Raw genomic sequence first — 6,337 nt, forward strand, 5'->3', positions numbered from 1 at the left:
GGATTACTTGCCAATTCGACTGAAATTAAATCTGGGTCTTCCTCAAGTTACGGCCGTAAATTGACGTTGCCAAAATAATGTAACAAGTAGCACGACTCTAATTAAATTGGTTGTGGGTTTAGTGCGACCAAATAGAGTAACTACATGTTACACATTAAATTAATAGATGTTAACAAGCGTTTTATAGTTTAATAATTCAACGCAAATTACAGCAGTAAATATTTCAAAGGGACTAAACAGGTATATCATTGTCAAGTGCTGTATGACGTAATTTACTAAATTATGTACAATTATGTAAACTCCGCTGTATACCATTCTGCAATTATCTTCTAAATGTTGTAGCGAATAAACCAGAACCGCAGTAACTATCGCAATGAAATATTTTAATTAAATTTTCACTGAAACTACACGTCGCGTTTGCTTCAGGCTTCACTCAATAAAATCATCCCGGTCGTTGTTTCTCTTTAAAATGTTTACGCATTGACTACATTCTATTGTGCCTAGGCGTAAATCGAAAATCGATTCAAATCAAATAATTGATGGTTCGAATTAATCCCACCCGAATTTGACTCTTCAAATTCTAGCGTTAATATCGATTGGCCCGACAAATCTACCGTAACGTAATATTTACAATAGTTATTTGTGTATCAAGGACAAAGTGCATCTTTTTCGGCCGAGGCGCAGCCGAGGCTTGAAAACAGGCGAGAACAAAAGGCACTTTTTGGCAAAGGTGCACATTACATTTTTTAGGCGACCGCACGAACTGCAAAGCAAAAAACATCATTGTAAAAATTACAAATTTATTTTGTATCTATCTACCTTTTTCAAATAGATGACATAACCACGCAGGGCGACCAGCAGGATTCTTCCGCAGGTTTTTTCTCCGATTTTTCTCCGACTTCTCTTCAAACTCTCTTCAATCGGAGTCTCTTCAGATTTTCCCCGGATTCTCTCGGTCAGTCAGCCACCAGCCCCGCACCGCCTCGTGGAGGCGCCTCATAATAATATTTTTTTTTTAGTATTTGTTATCAGCTTGCCAACAAAACTAAAAATTTACCTACTATGTATAGTTCTCCCAGAGCTGCAGCGATTTTATGGCAGGGTACCATTGTATAAACGTTAACAACACCGACAATAGGTGTAAACCGCAAGTACAACCCCTAATCGTAAATTCGTCCAAGTACTACCCTGTAAACTGACAGGTATAGAACGAAAATGATGATTGACAGGGGTCTGTTTATGTCGCTTATCGGCGTCTCAACAGGCGTAATAATTACTATTGCCCTGCCATAAAATCGCTGCAGCTCTGGGAGAACTATACATATATGTATTTTCGATTTCGTTGCTTACTAAACAAACCAACAGATGACGCCACGGTCAGCGTCCGAAAAAGAGTTACTTTTCGTCCGCTTGTGAGTACGTAAAATTACCATTTTCATCAATCAAGGGTGCCTACAAAATGTATTTAATTTAAATAATTAATTAAAATAAATGTACATCTCCTACTTTTCAACCTAAATAGAGACAAATAGATGTGTACATTCTCCACTTCTCCAGCAAGTTAAAGTTGTTTGATTGTTTTAAACGTTCATGTTCTGAGGTGTAATTTGAAATTACATAATGGAATAACAACAATTTGTGAGCTTGGATTTCGATTTTGGTTTCGTTTGCTTTCGATAACAATACAAGCCAATTAGTAATGAAGTTTAATACGTGGTGGTAATTTGCAGACGTATATTAGCATATTAGTCGTACTTACACGTGAATTCCTCATGTGCCTTTGCCTGGTGTAATAAATTATTACGTAATCCTTTTCGCTAAAACTGAACAAAAGTTTGTTGTCATTTCTCATGAAATCGATCGAGATCGTGAATCCAGCTAGATGTGTAAAATATTTAGTAACGTGAGATGTATCCAGGTTGATAGTTAAGAATATTTATATCTATTATTTTTATTAATGCAATAAAAATAATTTTGTAGTATGGTATAAAAATAAAAATTACTGGTGACGTTGTAATGGGGTAATAAATTTTTCCCTGTAATGAGCGTGATCACACCATTTTAAGCAGTAATGTTAATAGGTATTGAATTAAAGGGTTCCTGACTAATTTAGAAGCAATAAACTGCAGCTTTTAGAGCTTTAGTATTATTAGCTCTAGCTTTTAATTAATCGATTATAATTATACGGTTCAAGTGATAATTCAGTTTCATTACAAAGTACCTATCGATTTTATTGTAATTAACATAAAACTTGATGCGTGCTTTGCAGAGGCCAAAATTCACCGAAGTTTGGTCCTGGTAGTTGGCGCAAGTGCAAAAAAATACGTACATAATAGTTTGCAGTAAAAGCAAATGATGTAAAGAGCGAAATAAAACGCCGGGAATAAACTCTATTCGGAATAAGAACGTTAGCAATGGTATCATTTACTGAAGGATTGCTATAATCGACACTGGTAGCTATAATTACTTCCCAAGCGGCCTGCGCTTATTCCTTACTCAAAGCAGCTCCTTCGTCCTGTCTAATCAAGTATTGGAAGTGGAGTTTTACTGTTCTATTAGCATTTATCGATTAGTCACGGTTGATTTAAACGCGAAGTTAACTGATTTAATTTGACCATTGAAAGTCGGCCACACTTTTTGCCCAATCGAAACGTAAAATTTCACTTATTGTCAACTAATTCGAATTTGTCAGGAGCCGCGTGACAAGTAGTCGAACCGAATACAAATTATTTTTCTTAAGATGAATAATGAGTGTCGGATGGAACGAGTCGCATTCAACTCATTACCTTGTCCAAGTTTTTCATTGCGCGTACCCAACAACTATTAATCTTGCTCAATTAGTATTAATCGATATAAAAAGTAATGATATGTCTACAATCCACTTTTGTGTGGCAACGTAGCTCAAAAGCTTAAATACATTTCTTTTTTAATTGATCGATACGTTAAGACTTGACGGGGTGGGGGAGCGATATTAAATTTTTAACACCACTTGTAAAAGGAAGTGATACACGTGATGACCATTCCACTTTGTCAAAATTGTCTGTGACACTATATCTTTTTTAATTGCACCGTAAAAATAATCTCAAACTGTAATTGTCTGAGATTCCAAACAGGCGATTTCTCGTGCCCCGTTGCCATACGGGGGAAAATAAAAACACAAGAATTTAAATAAAAATTCGAATAGCTCATCCTCGGGTATGTATGTACGTGTGACAAGAACCTGGTGGTGATCCTATTTGTCAGTGTTGACTTGTGTGGGCATTATAGTACGTGTTTACAAAGCCCCGTCCATGAATATCGAATGTTAAGGTGTGATCTTCTAAACCACCAACTTTCCTATATATGGCAATATCTCAACTAGTTGTTCAATAGATCTAATTGATTGTCACAGATACTCAAAATTTCAATCACAATTCTCCTTTAAACTATCCCAAAAATGTCACACCAACAAAAACCAACTCACTCCACGTACGTTTTCGGTTAATCGAATTTCGTCTTAAGCCCATGAATCGATCCGTTTCGACAATGCGGAAATGTGTTTATTTCCAAGTGAATAACTCAGATTGCACTTTGATAAGTTGTCACACGGTGATCCCGCAAAATCAATTAATGATAATTATATTAATTACGATTTTACAACAGCCTATGCGAGGCGTCATTTTACAACTGCATCGCATTCTGCTTGACTATTGGACGCGTTTAATCGGAATATCTCCATTAAATGTACTTCAACTAAAAATTAAATTCTTACATAATCACCTCAGTTCATTATTTATGATTACAAACCATTAACAGCACATTAACGTACAATAAAACAATCTAACATCAGGTCGCATCGAACATGTTAAAAGGCTATACTGTACAAGACCCACATTCTTGTCTCACAATCATTGATTAATTGATAAAACTGCGCTACTAAGCCTCCCTTATCGCCGAACAAAATTCATGGTCAATTTATTTATTATGTTTTTCGTTTTTACTTTCGACAATATTCGCACGTTTTAAAGCGTTTTAGTTGTGTAAATGACGTGATGGATACATAAACACGTACATAAAACCTTGCAACGCTCATGATAGCAATAAATGTTGTTAATAATTATAAAATACAATAGAGTAATATTTATTTGACAAGTTCCCCTAAACCGGAGTCTAATAAAGCACAAAATTATTATTGGAAACAATGCCATCGAAAAAGTGAATAAATATAAACTGGCACAAATTTTTACTAATTTAATTAAATAAAACGGATAAATGCCGTAATCCAAATATTGTCGCTGTCATAAATACTATGTGCTCTGCAGAGTATCAAATTTTTGTTCTATAGATAATCACTACAGTTAGTTCATAAAACTTTTTTTTAGGCACCTTTAATGAAAACGGTAATTTTACGTACTCACAAGCGGACGAAAAGTAACTCCTTTTCGGACGCACTTTTTCGGACTCTGACCGTGGCGCCATGTGTTGGTCTGTTTAGTAAATTAACAACAAAACCGATAATTGTCCTGTCACGATAACTTATGTAATAATAAGTATGTACATAATTGTATTGCAAATGTGTAGTAAATTCCCAGTTACATACTGTTAATTTGTATTAATAAATGTATCTATGTATTTGAAAAGGTAGATACAAAATAAATTTGTAATTTTTCCATGATGTCTTTTGCTTTGTAGTTCGTGCGATCGCCTAAAAAATTTAATGTGCACCTCTGCCAAAAAGTGCCTTTTATTCTCGCCTGTTTTCAAGCCTCGGCTGTAGCTCGGTCCGAAAACTCAGACTCGGACGAAAAATATGCACTTTTTGGCCTTGATACACAAATACATAACTATTTTTACTAATTGATGATTAAAGACGGGTTTGTCGGATTTGTCGGATTTGTCGGGGTTGTCGACAAAAGTTTATTATGTACCTACCAAAAAGCCAGTCACTATTTTATCTGTTACTTTAATCAAAAAGTATTGCTTTTTAATCCTTGTTTGTATTTTCTATTTACATAATTGCAGCCTGTCTTTACTGATTATTTCTTACAAAATTCTTTGTATTCTCGGCGATCCATAACACCCTTCTCTGGGAGTTAATTAACACCCAAAGCACTGAATTAAATTAACTTAATAATCATGTTTACGTCCTATTAGGAAACTGACAAGGTAAACAAACCGTAGTAAAAATTTTTGTTCCGACTATGAACGCCAACGAATAGTCAGTCTAGCCTACATATTAAAAAGGACATTAATAGATTTATCCTTCGGAATGATTTTTTTTCTTCAGAAATCTTGACCGTTGAGTTGAAGAAAATCCTTGAAGTTAAATGTAAAGACAGTTGGTTTTGTAAAACTCTAAGATAAGTGAAGATTCTTCACCATGCTTTGTAGTACTTTTTGTACAAGTATCAATAATTCTTTTCAGACCCACGCGACGCTTCGAGTTCAAATGCCTGAAATATTTGACTAGGTAAAAATTTATAGCATTGTCAATATTATAATGGCGTCTTGGTCGTATTTTATTGTCGTTTTGTGTGTCTAGTTGTTCTTTTAGTGCAATATTTGGTAAATCTGCGAATGCCGAACTTCCTCTTCAATAGGGCAGGGACAGATCTGTAAATATCTCCACCCATGTTTGTTTTACCTATAAAGTGAGAGTCGTGGGAATTCTGCATGTAAACCTAAATATAATGTAAATTAAGCTGATGTATATGGCATTCTAACTAGCTTCTGTTTGAAAAGCTCTATTTACACATGGGAAGAAATGTTATTTCAGTTATTACTCAACGCAATTAGGAAAATCGTTGCCGCTACTGCAGTTACTTTGCTGAGTAAGGGAAACCGAGCTGTAAACAAAAAAAAAACGCAGTTGCATATTCATATTCTCTCTAAATGATGCCTTTGTATTCGTGCTCACTGAGTATCTAGTGTAGCACAGGAAATCAATTTAATTGTGCAAGTAATATTTATGGAACAAGTCTTGAGCCCCAACCTGCATTTTAACGATTATTATGGCGACATTTATGAGTTATTTAGCTTACCAATTACATATTAACGCCAGTCTTGTACGTTAAAAAATCACTCGTTTCTGCACAAGCTACAGCTCTTTGCTTTACAATAAACTTGTAAATAATAAATCGGTAATTTATGGAATTTTCCTCAGTGCTCTCAAAACAGACCTTTATTGTTGCGCGCGTTAACGTAATTATTTTCTCATCGCTTGTTAATTCTTCATTAGAAAGATGAAATAGTTGGTTTTAAGAATTTATGTTTCTGTTTCAGATCTACCCCCAACTGATCTTCGGTACCTAACCAGGTTGGATTACCAAGAATCCAAGTCGATTGATTCACGGAAATT

General features: G+C 35.0%; 1 long non-coding RNA gene across 2 annotated transcripts; it reads right to left on the reverse strand.

Annotated features, from left to right (window-relative positions):
- Nucleotides 1-175: 175 nt before the first annotated feature.
- LOC138140093 (uncharacterized) lies at nt 176-3,469 on the reverse strand. 2 transcript variants are annotated; one of them, XR_011162441.1, is made up of 5 exons: nt 1,760-3,469; nt 1,507-1,670; nt 1,351-1,452; nt 820-1,045; nt 176-763 (listed from the first exon to the last, which is right to left on the reverse strand). It is a non-coding gene; the product is annotated as an uncharacterized lncRNA (long non-coding RNA). The 2 variants fall into 2 exon arrangements; XR_011162440.1 differs by having other exon boundaries at nt 1,507-3,469.
- Between the last annotated feature and the right edge of the window lie 2,868 nt (nt 3,470-6,337).

The sequence above is a fragment of the Tenebrio molitor genome, chromosome X (assembly GCF_963966145.1).
Source record: "Tenebrio molitor chromosome X, icTenMoli1.1, whole genome shotgun sequence".
NCBI lineage: Eukaryota > Metazoa > Arthropoda > Insecta > Coleoptera > Tenebrionidae > Tenebrio > Tenebrio molitor.